A 15,490-nucleotide genomic window follows, 5' to 3' on the forward strand; every position below is an offset into this window, starting at 1 on the left:
CCTGAACTGATGGCTCCTGGTCCTCTTTTTGTGAATCCATATGGGACTGTGCATAGGTGTGAACTCTTCCTCTCCGGATTTTGCTGAAAGAATTGGAACAATGGTTTTTATGTTTTCCCCACATTTTTATTCAGTGGTTAGAGAACAATTCTTTGCACTGTGACACCCTTCCCACAGGTCCCAGACCATTTCTCTTTTGCAATGACACAAGGGGGTTACATCACCAAGTTTCACACGATGGTGTGAGATGGGTGTCACTACGTCAGCTGCAAGAGGTGTAATTTCTTTTCAGAATGACACGTATGGAATGTAAATATGTTCCACCACAAGCCTGTCCTTCCCCATTTCATTGTTCTGCATCTCCTGCAGTGATACCACGCTCCAGGGATGTTGAACAGGGCAGGTGGGAGTGGTGACTGGGTGAGCTCTCCGGGAAGGTGCGTGACCCAGCCTGCTCCAGAAACACCCTGGCACTGAAGGCGTTGTTGGGAGGCGTTTGCCTTTCCACGCTGTGGCAAACTCATGAAGAAACACGTGTGGGACCACGTTTCATGGGCAGACACGCCAGGTAAGCTCAGCACCTTACCCAATCCTGCCTCAGTTTCCTTGCCTGCAACACGGCTGCAGCTCTTGGTTCCCTGCAGTCAGGCACCTGGAGATGCTGCCGAAAAAACCTGTAGGGAGATGCAGCCAAGAGCAAGTGTTATGGGGCAGCAGTGCTGCTGTTGATTGCATTTCCCTTGGCCTGTCCTCATTCGTGTAGTTTCCTTCCTAGCTCCACCCTCGCCCAGGGCTCTCCAGGGCAGTGCTGCCAGTCCCTGCCCTTTACCAGCACCATCCCCGATGTCCCTGGGGTGTTGGCTTCAGTGGGAGTTTGATGCTTTGGTCTTGGTGTGGGGTGGGCGGGCAGGATGCAGGTCCGGGAGGGGGGAGGGTGATGCTATGAGCGACAGGACCTGTGGAGGGATCCTCCAGGGGGATATTCCAAGGGCATGCTCCAGGGGGATGTTCCAGGGGGATATTCCGAGGGGATGCTCCAGGGAATCCTCCAACGGGTTGCCCCGGGAGGATGCCCTAGGGCGATCCTCCAGAGGGATGCTCCAGGTGGATCCTCTAAGGGGATGTCCCAGGAGGATGCTCCAGAAGGATCGTCCAAGGGGCTGTCCCAGGGGGATGCTCCAGGGGGGATGCTCCAGGGGGATGCTCCAAGGGGCTGTCCCAGGGGGATGCTCCAGGGGGATGCTCCAGAGGGATGCCTCAGGAAGATGCTCCAGGGGTATCCTCCAAGGGGCTGTCCCAGGGGGATGCTCCAGAGGGATGCCTCAGGAAGATGCTCCAGGGGTATCCTCCAAGGGGCTGTCCCAGGGGGATGCTCCAGGGGGATGCTCCAGAGGGATGCCTCAGGAAGATGCTCCAGGGGGATGCTCCAAGGGGATGCCCAGCGGGATGCTCCAGGGGGATGCCCGGGAAGCGGTGCGCAGCCGATGCCGGCGGGGCGGGCTGCGGGCAGCCCCGGAGGTTCGGGGGCGGGCGGGCAGCGGAGCGCGCAGGGAGGCGCCGGCGGCGGCACCGCCCCGGCAGGCGGGAGGGGACGGGGACAGGGACGGGGACAGGGCCACACGGGCGGCGGTGACAGCGGCGACAGCCACACGTGCCCGGCCGGGAGCGGCGGAGCGGGTCCGATGGGCGGCGGCGGGCGCGGCCGGCAGGTAAAGGACGGGAGCGCGCCCGGACAGGGCAGCCCGGCAGGTTCGGGGAGGGAGGTTCTGTAGTTTGGGTTTTAGTTTGGGGTTTTTTTTCTCGTTGTTTGTTTGCTGTTTTGAGGTCTGGCGTGTTTCTGCCGGCTCGGTCGCTCTCTCCGTTCGCTGCTGGTGCTTCCCCAGGCGCCCCGCAGAACGAACGCCGCCGTGGCACGCTCTGGGTCCCTTCGCTTTTTTGGCTGTGTGATGCTGCTCCTGGGACTCGCACCTTGTGCGAATAATGCTTTTAGTTGCCATTGATGTGAAAAAATGCTGCTGGGTAAATTCTCTGCTTCCTCAGGCAGCTCTCACTGAGCCGGTGCATCCCCATGTGCGCTTGCTGACTGAAACTGAGTTGGTTGGCTGTTGACTTTGACTAAATAAATAAGCCACTTAACAGTAATAATAAAACAATCCCTAAACTAAAAACAAACAACCAAGTAGAACATTCACACTAGTGCATTGACATAGCGGGGTTGTTCTAAGGGTAACTTTGAGGGAAATGTAGTGCGTAAGGCATAGTTTTTTGTTTTGGTTTTTTTTTTTTTTTTTTTAAGAGCTGTTCGTACGATTGTAATGAGAACTAGTGTGAATTTTCATTGATATTTGCTTAGCACAACTATGGCAACTGGCAGGGATCCAGTTGGTGCCTTTAGCTTTATGACAGTTGGTCAAAGCTCACTGATAGCTGAATTGCTGCTACGCGGTGTTAAGAAAATGAAAGTTCTTACCTGGATATCTATATACTATTAGGCTACTGTGATTAAACTGTAGAATTTATCATACATTTTGCAGTAATTCTCAGAAATGATACTGTTGAGTGAGTTAACTGTCAAGATGAATGAGTGTATTTGAGTAATAATCTTACTTGTTTGATTTCTTGCTGCTGTTCAATGCCATCATAAAATAGCTTATCATGAAGCAAATAAACTTGCATGTGCTGTAACCTGAAGATGGATTCAGTATGTGTAGTTTCACTTTGCCTGTGGAAAGAAAAAAAACAAAAATGATGCAGAGAGGAAATTTTCACTTTATTTCTTGACAATTTTGTGCTTTTTGAAAAATAAGAATGGTAAATTTTATGCAGTTTAGACAAGTTTAACTTTGATTATATTAAAAGAGCTCTGGTATAGTTTGTAGATGTGTGGGTTTAAGGTGTCAATTATAAACAAGGGCATGAGGAGAGGCACCACTGTCATTGACAGGAAGGTGGGTGTCTAAACAGCCCAGGGATTCCTGTAATCATCTCCTCCTGGGACAGTGAATGAGGCTGTGCCAGTGCTAGAAGTGTTGCTTATAATGTCATTTAAGGTAATTAGAACCATAACTGGCTCAATTTCACTCATTTCACTGCAGGTTTTTATTTTTTTTTTCCCCGGTATCTTTTGCATTTGGTAATGTAAGCAGCTGCCTTTGGACTAACTGCACCTCTTACTTGAACAGATGATTATTAAAAAAATCTACCTGCTTAGCCAAGGAACACTTCTGAGGAGAACAGTGGTTGCACCTTGGATGCTGAAGTTCAGTGGGATTTGGTGGAGCTGGAGTCAGGTTGTGTGTGTGTGCTGGAGTGGGCTTGGGACAGAGGATAAACCTCACCCCAGAAGTTTCTTGGTTGGTCCCACTGATATTTCCAGGCAATACTGAGTGTCTGCTTCTCCTCCTTCAGTCTACACTGTGCAGATTTGCCCATTTTAACTTTAATTTTCATAGACAGCAGAAGGTTGGCATGAGGCCCCCACCAGTGGCTGTCAAATTCAGGCAGGATGTGTGTAACAACTTGTGCTGTCACTTCATTGTGAGAATTTCTGGGTTCTAACTGTTTTGTTCACCCATCACCCGTACCATGAACTAATTCTAGTATGAGATTTTGAATCCCAGTCTCCCAAAGTGCAGAGGGTTGGGGGTCTCATCCCCTGGGGTCTCTCTGCCTCACAGGGGAGAGGGAACCTTTACCTCAGCAGAGGAGAGCAAAGCATGCCAAGTATGCTCTGCATTTCCTCTCTGTTGTTTCCACCCTTGAGTGGAAAATTGCTCCTGATTTCCTCAGAATTGGAGGATTTACGTTGGCACTCTTCCCACATTCCCATTTTACTTCCAGTTGTACTTATTAGATAACACGCTTGCATAGGAGCTTGTTTATAAGAAAAAGAACATTTTTTTTAATCTATTCAACTATTTCCTATTCAGCTTAAGCTGAATAAATGTTCCCTGGGCCCAAGGGGTCTGTTTCTTAAGGCTTAACTAGTCGTTTCAGGATTGTGGGGATGTTGGAGCCATGAGTGCCCTGAACTCTGATTTTAAATCATGTATCAGTATAAAAGCTGATCCTGAGTGCACCTCTGTTCCCTGAGATGTTGATGCTGTAAAATCATCATAGAACCAGATGGAATATTCATACTTGGACAATTTACATGTCTCAATATCAAGGCTTTCTTCGTGTATCCCACTGTAACCCACAGAAGATTTTCTGTGATCTACATAAGAATTAACTCCCCATTATCTTCTGTGTGAGGGTTCTAATGAGAACCACGAGTGACAAGAGAAACTGGGCCAAGTCTCCCATGTTAGATCAAATGATTAATCACCTTTTTATATACCTGGCAATTTCTGCCTTGGAGAAATTAGCTTGGGTGTAACTACAGGTTCACCAGCATAGCCACGGAGTGGGTTGATTGCTGCGTGGGCAGATGGTTTTGGTCCAATTTAGGGATCAGTACTAAGGAAGCTTTGTTGATAGAGACTTTATTGCTGTTAGATGTTCTCTATTTTCCCTGGATATTGGGTGTCTTGTGAGCTGCAAGGCACTGTGGATGTGCAATCTGTCTGTCCTGCCCTGAGGATGTCACCTCCTGAAGCACATTTGATTTTTGCCACCCCTGTGGCCTCATGCCTCGCTGTGCCAGGGTAAACACTTGCAGGAATAGAATTGTATTTACAGTAACTCATCACAAACTTGCTCTGGAGTGATATAAAGGAGGGTCTTGCTCTATTTTTTTTTTTAATATTTAGAGATTACAAATTTTTCTTAATCAAAAACTTCAGTCCTTTAAAAAGCTACACAGCCAGAGGTAATTTTCAAACCCTTTAAACTATTCTTTCAACTTAGTAAGTACTTGGTAAAATATTTGTAAAGACTGTAGAAAATTAGATGTTAATTACCTTTTCTTGAAACATTCCTAGATGGTTTTGAACTTAGGTTGTTTTGCACTACATTATATATTCAGACAAATCAATTATCTTGGACGGGGGAAAAAAGCCTGTGGTGTGTGCCAGGTCAGATGTTTGGATGGTGTAACAGTAACCAGGTTCCTTGAATGAGCCTCTCTTTCAATTAAGGAGATCATTAGAGAGGAGAATGCAGGAGTGGGAACAGTCTGAGTGATGTGGAGTAAACAGAGAACAATTATTTATAATTTCACATAATTCAAGATGTTAAAGAGGTAAGAGTAAATGAGCAAGATTCAAAGATTTTTTTTTCCCTAAGATCCTCTTCAATAAAAACAAATCTTCCATAGCTAAATTATGCTTCTGCTTCACACAAGCATAATTTATCTGTGCAGCTCATTACTCCAATATCTTCCTGTTAAAGATATAAATGAATTTTAAAAGTTGTTTGGCAAATTAAGAGAGAAAACGCCAGGGGCTGTTAATCACAAAGATGCAGGTACAATTTCTAGCTGAAGCGGCTCCTAAATCACAGATTCCTGGAAACAAGGATTATTTTGTAGGCAGAATCACAATATGATTTTGTGACCTTATAGTCTTTCCCTGAGCATCTGTTTTTGGTCAGAGTTAGAGGCAGCTTATTTGGGCTAAGTGGATATTTGGAGTGATATGGTCCCCTTGCGTCCTATGCGTGATGGAAATTTGGATGGTTTTTCCTGGGATCACTGCTGTTTTGTCTGGAATAGTTTCAAACAGGTGAACATTAGATGCAGCTTCAATTTCCATACTTGGGGGAAAAAGCTCAAGTAAATAGTATGCTGTGTTTCCTTAAGTTTTGATTAACTGGCTATTCATAAATATAATCTGTAAGGAGCACAGATGAAGTTGACCTTTTGCAAGGCTATACTGCTGCAAAGCTCCATTTTGAAATAATTGGATTATTGTGGGAAAATGTAATAATTTTAGTTTTAATTTCTATTTTTTAAATGCACACTGCTTTTCTAAGAAGACTTTTTTTTTTCTTTCCTTCACACAAGCAGCCTGCTGACCTTTAGGCAATTTTTTTAACCCTTGCTCTGATTCTTTCACTGCCTCCTGTCAAACCCTAGGTGGGGACTGATGGGGACAAATTGTGTCTGTGCTTTCCTATTCACTTCTGAGGAAAACAGACCCCAGAGCTCAGAGTCTTCAAGTCTGCCTGTGGAATTGAAGCTGGATCTTCCAGTCTGGTCACGGAGGTGTCCAACCCCTCCTGCCACCAGAGAGGACCCTCATGTTGGGTAGGTTGAATGTACTCTGTGACCACTTTTGGCCTTAAAGGAGAGCCTCTTGGTAACAATTTCTAGTGGTCTTCAGTTCGAAGTAATTAATTAGCTCTCTGCTCCTGGTGTTTTGGTCAGCGGTGGTGAGAGCTGGAGCATGGTGACCCAGGGGGTGACTTTTCCTCCTGCCGTGGTGGGTGCCTGGTTCTTGTGTATTTACACAGATGCTCCTTCACTGGCTTGTTTTCACTTTCCCACAAAAACAACTCGATAAAATGCAAGCTAAATACTAACGTTGCTTTTGAGATCTTTGTTTGGTTTTGTTGGCCTTTTGGGATGGGGAGAAATAAAGGGAGATCTTATTCATATCCTTCCTTTCTGGGAAGCACTTGTACCCTTGACAATTCTTCCTGTTGCCCACTCCTAGAACTATAGATGTAGTCTGTGGAGTAAATTTTGCTTTACTGGAAACTTTAGGTTTGGGAAAATTTCACTGTTTGGGAATTCTTGGAATTGTATAGTTTTACTGCCTTGAGATCAGAGCGAATTTAGAAATAAAGCAGTTCTGCTTTTGCATAACGCCATAAATTAAGACATGAAGTAGCTCTGTCTTTGTCGGATTTATGAGTGTGCACTTTCATTCTCTCCTCCCAGATAGATAAGCCCTGCTCTAGAAGCTAAGTTTCTAGGCAGGGCATATAATCTATATTGTTTGATAATCTTTTAATAGGGGTGAATGGAAATGAGGAGGCCACGCTAATTTATTTGCGCAGGCATTTGTCTGTGTTGCCATTGATGTGGAGGTGGTGATGATCAGGAGCTGTCAGCGAGGATGGGGCAGTCTCTCTCTCAGCTCACTTTATCACGGTTGTGAAAGTTCTTTTTTTTGAAAGTCTGACTCATTTGGGTTTAAGTGAGGAGAGAATAAGAGCTCAGTTCTTTGAAATTTTATTGGATGCAGGTTCCCCTTGAAGTAAAATCTTATTGAACCTAATGGTTTTGACAATTTCAAATAAAAGTATCCAAATGAATGAACATAACTCATCCCCTTGTCACTGCTTCCCTCGGTTTGAAGAGAATGTTTTTTTGCTCTCTTCCCTCATGGGAAACATCTGCAGATCCAAATGGCAGATCATTAATGTTCATTCAATAGCAGGCTTTGTTCCCAGTTTCTTCGACTTGGAAACAATTAACTGGAGAGTTTTATTTTGTCTTGTTTTCCTTTTTGAATGCAAACATCTAATTCCAGTTATATATTCTAGTGGATTTTGTAGATTCCTGCTACTTGGGATTGCTTGTAATTATTTTAGAATAAATGCTCCCTACTCAAATTCAAATAGTGGGAATGGTGCCTTTGTGCTTGTGGTGCGATTTTAATTTATTTTATTGTATAACTGGCTGAATTTTCTTCAACTCTGTAAAACTGTAAGATACAAATCTCACTACAAGGATTTGTGTTCAGGAATGCTTCTCGTTCCTCCCATTCACCAAATGCTTCACAGTAGCATTTAACAAATAATCTGCCTGGTCTTTGATAGTAAGCAAATGAAAGCTGATCAAACATTCACCTACTTGGGTGCAAAAGTTGTTTGAACCAGAAAATCTGTTCAGCTGACCGCGAGCAGTTTGTATTTCAAGACACTTGCCAGATTGGTGACTCCCGTCCATATCTGCTAGATGGAGGAATTGAAATGTGAATAGCTCTTAAATCCATTTAAAAAAACATTACTACATCTTTAAAGGGTTTATTGACACCTGTTGAAAAGTTCTGGATTTGAGCTTTATGCGATTTTAATCCATGAGCCAAACCAGGAAATTGTATAATTATGACAGCTGAATTAAAATACCTTTTAGTCAGTATTCACCAGAACTAAACATTCATGATTATAAACCCAGTGTTTTGTTGGTTAATTAGGGGCTAAGTAGTCATAATTTGTGCACTTAACACTTACTTTGAGAATATGTGAATGGGGCACGATAATGACAAGTGGTCAGCTTGATCCGTTCTAAGCTATCCTGCCTGGAGCTATGTGTGCATCAAAGGAGGATTAAAACCATACAAAAAAACCCCATGGTGGTAGCAGTGTACAAAGGAGAAGCCAGCGTGGTTGGGCAGCAAGAGCTGTAAATATGATTAAGGGAAGGTGTTTAAAGTTAGCAATCTACCCCACCCTGCCCATGGCAAATATGCCTCAGATGAATCAGGCCCAGATAGTTTTTTAAGGGCTGCATATAATGTGTCTGCAGGTTTTCACGGAGCAGGTGTGTCGTATTGAATCATAGAAAAGCTGAAAGTGAATTTTAAATTGCTTCATCAGGTGTCATCCAAGCTCAGCAATGATAATATTCCTGTTTTGTGGAGCTTTTCTGATTGGATCACTTCCAGGAGCCAGAATTAACAAAACCAGGCTTTGCTGTAGTTGGGGTTCTCTGAACTTCTGCAAGTAAAATCCTGAACAGGTCACTTATTATTGACCCCAGCAGAATATTCCTATGCTTTAATTTTTGTCTCTTTTATTCAAGCTTTAAATAGTTACTGGAATCATAGTTTGTGCTTTTCTTATGATGCTGCTGCTGGCTGTGTGTTGGGGCTTCATCTTTAGCAAACCAAAACCCCAGTGTTGAGACTTTGGAAGTACCAAAGTGTAATTGCAATGAAGATGAATTAAATTTGCAAACTTTACCTGATCTTCTCAGTGAGAAAGTAATGCTGTAACAGAAACTGGAGACAAGGTGCAGATTTGGAGTGCCAGGAGGCTGAAAACTCAGATGGTGAATGGAAAGTGAAACCTCAAAGATGGCTCTTTCCTGTGAAAAATGACTGGCATTTAGAGATGTGTGCTGGCATATGTTCAGTCCTTACAGTTGGAGAAAAAGGAAGTTTAAAGGAGTTTAAGGAGTCTTTGGGTTTGCTGCCATTTGTGTGCTGAGCACTTTGCTGTCATGACTTCAGGGGAGCAACGTGACTGGTTTTAGTTGTATGCATTGGCTTCTTTATATTTCAAGTAGTAAATTATTGTCCAGGGTGAGACCCTCAAACACCTGACTTCACCAAGAGATTGCTAAGGGCTCTCTCTGTCTGTGTCCCTTCTAACTTTCTCAGTGTGATGCACAACTCCAGGTATTTAAGTGCTCTTGTTTTCTGTGGGGAGACTTGTTGCTCTTGCAGAAAATCAGGGCTGCTACTGGTGCAATTCCCTCATTCAGTGCTGTGCTGCAACACACCAAACTCTCTTTTCTTTAGGGATCTTCAGCCTCCTGCTTTGGGAATTAAAAGACTGCAGAAACACCGGTTCACTTTACCTGCAGATACACCCAAGCTCTGAGCCTGGCTTGTGCCATGTCACTGTTGGAAAGAGGAACGTGATGTAGTAAGGAGGAAAAAAAAAGGGCAAACCAGTAGGTTTTTGTCCTGCTCAAGTTGTCATCAGGGCATTTTTATGAATCAAAAGCGTTCTCTTTGGGTTATTTTGGTAAATTGTTAAATAAAGAATCATACAGAGCTTTTAATAGACCTCTCCTCTATAGTCACTGAAATTTGATAAGAAGTGTGACAGTAATAGTAGTTATTTAGGGAGAAATTCTGGCATATGGACAAGTAATTTGCGTATAGTCACAAGCTGCTTTTATTGAAATATATGATTTAAGTGCTAGTAAAAGACATGAGTTGATTTGGCCTCCAGTGGAAGTGAGTCTCTGATTTCCTTCCTAGGTTTGTTTTCCCTGAGAGTTATGGAAAGGGAGGATCTATTTCTGTGCACCTCTTGTTATAAAAATAAACCTTTTGTTTTGAGGGAGGTGAGCAGGGGCTGGAAGGGGAGAGAGTGAGGAGGCTGCAGGGCTGGATTCCCAACTGAGCTCCTGCAGCAGGGACCAGCTCTCTCAGCATGTCTGTACCTGCTTCTATCCTGGTTTTGTGTTGTCCCTCATGTGAGCCCAGTTAATTTAGAGCTCTTTTTACCTCATTCTTACTCTGTGTGTACCTACACCTCTCCTTCCCCTTGCTGCTCACCAGCTTTCCCTCTCCCCCTGCTCCTCTGGGTGCCAGCATTCCCAGGGATTTTCTGATGTGATTGGGAACAATGAGACAAATGATAAACCAGTTTCAGTCAGTGGGAAACAAGTGTCCCAGCTGCTGGTGTGTTCTCAGCAGATGGCACAGTGCCTTCAGGAGAAGGATCTGCCCCTCCACGATCTCCCTTGGAGTCTGGTTTGAGGTGCACATCATCACTGCAGGAAGCAGATCTTTGTGCACAGGTGTCCCTGGAGAGCTCTGCTGCCCAGCAGGTGTTGTTTGCACTGTGAAGATCATATCTGATTGCCCCATTCTGGTACAGTCTCACAAATTTGACTGGAAAGGTTGGAAGGGTCTTTTTGCTTGCACAGGTACAACTGCAAGCCACAATATTTTGAAGGAAGCTCAAAGAGTGGAAGGAACTTGTGAAATATGTTTGTAAAAATACACCCAAACACTTCCTCCTTCATTTCCTCAACACATACTCATCATTTTTCTTCTGTTTTAGAAAAGACAGAAGCAAAATGAAAGCAATACTTTCATAAGCTGGAGGCAGGTGCACGGTATTTTCTCAGTGACTTTCACTATCAGATGCTATTTTAAGATGCTTGTAGCAGCTGGTCGTTCTCTTATTTCTCCTAGTTACTGTCTGCTCATAAATGTTGAGAAAAAAGCCCTCCAGATTGTGCAAAAGAGCCTCTAAGGAGTTAAAGTGGGCCTGTTCCTCTCTTGCTGCTAAGTGGAGGAGGATGTGTGCTTGTTTCATGTGTTTGTGAAAGATGAAACTCATCATGTTTGAGCCAATTAGAAATCAAAGAGCCAAGCATGGGATCTAAAAGAGCCTAAAACCCCATGAATCTGTGAAAAAACCCCAAACCCCAACAAAACCCAAACCTAAAATAGAAAATATTACTTTAGATGCCCTTATTGTCTGCATGTAACAAACAGGCTTTTCTTTAGGCTTTGTATTTACCCTGGATGTTACTTGTGATCTTCTGCAGAGACTGTAGATTTCTTTCATCCCACATCAAGAAAATAAAGCTGGTTTGTTTTGGATATCTTGTTTCCATTGAAGCATGTAAAATTGTTTCTTACGAAGCACTTGTTCTAGTTTGGCTGACAGCAACAGGTCAAGTCTTCATTTTATTTTATATATTTGAGTTTAGCATCCTGCTACGCTCTGCAAATGAATCTGTTACAGCAGAGCAGGATCTGTATCCACAGACTGGCATCATTTGAAGCCCTACAGGGAAGCTTAAGCTCAGTGGGAAGATTTGGAAGCTGCCCAAGCCATGACCCTGCTTTAGCAGCAAATCACCTGTGCAGTGAAGATTTTACCTGCACTGCATCAGTGCACTCCCTGTGATGCTTGCTAGTGCTAAAAATAATTCTAACACTGATTTCCCCTGGGTAATTAGCCTGTGCAGAATCAGATTGAGATTAGATTCTTTTTTCTGGTGCCTTATTAAATTTAAGTCCAGGTATTTGCCATATGCTGCAGGGAGGAAAGGCTGTCTCAGTTTGTCCATATTGTAGGGAATTTCAGGCTCAGCCTTCCAATCTTCCACTTGGGACTTGGTTTTTTTTGTTTGGTTTTTTTTTTTTTTTGGTTGGTTGGTTTTTTTTTCTTTTTTTTTTGGTTTTTTTTTTTTTTTGCAAAGGAGACACAATGCTTGTAATAACTGGTGCTGGGTTTGGAAATCTCCAGGGCAAACTGGTAATGCTCAACAAAGGGTTACTTGATTTGGATGATATTTTCTTATCTCTGTGGCTGTTGGTGCTTATCATAAAGCATTGCCAGATAAGGGACTGAAATAAGCCATTGCAAAGAAGGAAGTGTTGGTTTCTTTACAAGAAGTCATTCCATTCCTAGTAATGGTTTATCTTTGGCTGTGCTTGAGCTACAATGATATTAAAAACCTGGGGTACTTGGTGTGTTCTGTTACAGATATAACCACCCATGCAGTGGTTGTTCAGCCAGCAGAGAGCTATTTCACTGATATTTTCCTTTCTCTCCCAGGGAGGAATGATTTCATTTATGGCTCCTAGAGCCAGAAGACTCAATTTATAGCAAAAAGATAAAAGAAAAATGTGAAAAAAAGTCCTCAGTCCCTTTTCCCCCTGCTCCCTTATCACCTTCTTGTCAGCCTTGTTTCTCAGGGCACTGAATTCAGACATTATAAACCTAATGGAGGTTATAAACTTATATTAGAACTTTCCATAGCCAAATATTATGTTGCATAAGGGAAATGTAATTATCTTTTCTTGTAATTTGTACAATGTCTCATGCATTAGGTTTTAAATCAGTGAATGTGCCAGACAGGCAGAGATTGGGGTGAATATCCTATTCCAGAGCAGCCAGAATCAATAGAGGTTTTACACTGAGGGAGTTCCATTAGTTCCTTCCAGTTTGAACCTGTGCTAATATGCATTCAAGTGAGGAGCATCTTCCTAACAGCCTCTGATGCATGTGTTGGTAATTTCAGCTGCCATGGATTTAGGTGTTTATTAGCATTTAGTTGTAGCTGAAAACACACTGATTGAATTTGAACTTAGAGGTGGCTGGCATGCACACTGGCCCGAAGTTTTCACCTCCATTGGATAAACAAATGAGTACAAGGATTAATGGATTTAATTAATCTAGAGCTGTAATAGTGCTGGTGTGGTGCTCAGGTGTGTTTTTGTCATCTTGGCTGACTTTGAAGATGATACTTTAAAAATATTAACCAGGAGCATCTTCAGTGTGCACGGGGCACTTCTGGGTGTGCAGGGAACGGTTCCATAGTGAAGAAAGACAATTTCTTCTCTAATTTCCAGTGTGTAAATCAATTTGGGTTTGTTCAGTTTATTTGCTTGGTTATATTGGCACTTTTATAATATTTTCAGAGTGTCTTGCAGTATTTCTCACTTGTGGCTTTGCTGGCTTCCTGTCAAGCCAGTAAGTGAAGTAGAATTGCAGGATGATTTCTCTAGGCTTTCAGTGGCATTTGAAATATCTCTTATAGCCACCTGGTAGAACATCTAAAAAATCATTTAGCTCCAAATATTATGTGAATTTAAGGGAGTGCATATGGAGTGTTTTACTGAAAGAAACCAAAGCACATTAAAAAAATTCTAAAAAATTCCAAGGACCATAATTAGAAGATACTTAAGGGAGGATAAAATGCTAGAAATATTTGTTCAGTTCTAGTGAGCTGTGACCAACTTTTTTTGTCTGTAATCCTTTCTGTCCCTATTGCCCCCAAAAGAGGAGGAGATGGCAAAATAAAAGGATATAATAAAAATGACAGGTACAATCAAAAGCAGTCTCTGAAGGAAGAGATTAAAGTATATGGATTCTTCTGAGCATTTGAGATTTGGCAGCATATTAAAGAGAAGGCTGAAGGAGGTAGACTGAAAACATTATCTTTTTCTTTTTACCTAAGAACAAGGAGCCATTCAATTAAATCAAAAACAACAGAGTTAAATTGATAACAGGAAGTGTGTCTCTTTGAATGTTTTCTGTTTGCAGATTTTTGCCACAATGTGCCATTGAAAGGGGAAGAATAAAGAGGCCAAGCTTAGACCAAGAATTTGGCAAAATATTTTTTTTCCCTGTGGTTGCTTAGGGAATATTTGGCGATACAGTTGGCCATGAACTTGTGAGGCTGAGGAAGGAAGAGGGAAAACTTCTGGCCTGTGGAGGATAAGGACTACATGAACAACATGTTGGTACCAAGAACACACTTTCTACATGCAAGGGAGAATTTCTCTCTCTTCAAAATAAAGTGTTTCTATTGATGCTGTTCTGTATGGAAGAGAAAAGCAGAGGAAATTGATGTGGGAAGAAAGGAGAGTTGTGTGTGTGTGAATGTGGGCTGGCCCCAGCAATCCTGGCTCAGAAGCACTGTGGAGAAGGGTGATCCCCATTCCCAATCTTCCAGTGATCTCCCTAGGGAATATTTCTTGTCGTGGTGGAGATCTGTGTGTGTCTTCTTGAACTGAGGAAGTGAAAAAGCAGATAGCTGATGTCAGAGTGCATTTCCCCTTCAGACTGTATTTACCCTTTTCTCAGATGAGAGCACATTGTGTGTTTGTTGTTAATTGTGTATCATAGCCATCATTCAGGTTAATTTGTTTGTAAATACAATACTTACATAAGAGAAGTTGTAGCTGCAGCAGGAATGTGGGTGTAAAGGTCCAGAGGCAGAGTATGGTTAAACTTCCAGGCAGTGCAGTGACCAGGGATGGGTATATTTCTTCTGTGGCCTCAGTGAGACAACCTGCTGCTTCCTGTGCAGCAAATACCACTGATGTATTGCTCCAGTGCAGGAGCTGTGAGGTGGCAGCTCAGTGGAGCCGTCCCCGCTGTCTTGACAAAACCCCTTTTAAATTTTTTTTAAACATTTTGATTCCACTGTGTTGCTGCTGGGCTTGAGGAGGACTCTGCCCGCTCTGGGTGAAATGCAGATAGATATCAGAGACACAGTGTGGTCCCTTTTAGAATGGGCATTTCTAATCAGCAACTGAGGCAATCTAACTGGGAAAAAGAGCATTTGACTTGGGGAAAGCAACTGGAAAGACCTACAGGAATAAGTCTGCTCCTTGGTAACAAAATCTCAAAGCAAACAAAATAACAACAACGGCAGTGGGTCCTCAAAGTGAGAGGGGTGGAGAATAACAGGAAGGGAATGGGAAGCAGTAAGTGCCTTGGGAAGTGGATGTTGAGCTGGGCTCTGCCTTTATTTGCAACATCTTGGCTCCAGCAGGTTTCAGTGCAAGTAGGCGAGCCATGCAGAGAGCAGTAGCAGAAGATGAGTTGTTTAAATGACTCCCAGCAGTGTGTTTCATAATGTTTTGTGCAAACGTGTTTAGCCCAATAACTTCTGTTGCTGGCACGTGATGTAACACTGCCAGGGAGGCTGTGCCTGCCTTGTCAAGATGTTATGGAGACAGGGAAGGGCCTCAGTGAAAGCTCTCAGCTGGTGTGAGCAAATCCAGCCATGTCTCCTGAGGCTGTGCAGGGCATCATCAGGTGCTGCTCCAGCACAGGCATCCCTCCATTCCCAATCAAACTGGGCTGGCATTTTTGTCTTTCTCCTCACTCTGTAAATCTGTTGTGCTTCAGCCTGAGTTCAGTGAGAAATACAAAGGCATGGTGGGTCTTTCTGTGTGAAATCTTCCTCTGTGAGGTTCAGAAAACTGATTTTACATAGTGGTGCTGTAAAGGAAAAAAACCAATTTCAGTTTGTCCATGTGCACTTTGATATTGTGGCTGTGTTGAGCTAATACATCTACACTAACACACATTCCTGTTTGGGCAAAAC

General features: G+C 43.1%; 1 protein-coding gene across 1 annotated transcript in view; it reads left to right on the forward strand.

Annotated features, from left to right (window-relative positions):
- The first annotated feature begins 513 nt into the window (after positions 1–513).
- Positions 514–15,490, forward strand: part of MCTP2 (multiple C2 and transmembrane domain containing 2) — a 117,767-nt gene continuing 102,790 nt past the window's right edge. Inside the window, exon 1 of the mRNA XM_036389954.1 lies at positions 514–568. The gene's annotated coding sequence lies outside the window, so the exon portion shown is untranslated. The remainder of the gene's footprint in view (positions 569–15,490) is intronic.

This window comes from Molothrus ater, chromosome 13, assembly GCF_012460135.2.
Source record: "Molothrus ater isolate BHLD 08-10-18 breed brown headed cowbird chromosome 13, BPBGC_Mater_1.1, whole genome shotgun sequence".
Taxonomy (NCBI): domain Eukaryota; kingdom Metazoa; phylum Chordata; class Aves; order Passeriformes; family Icteridae; genus Molothrus; species Molothrus ater.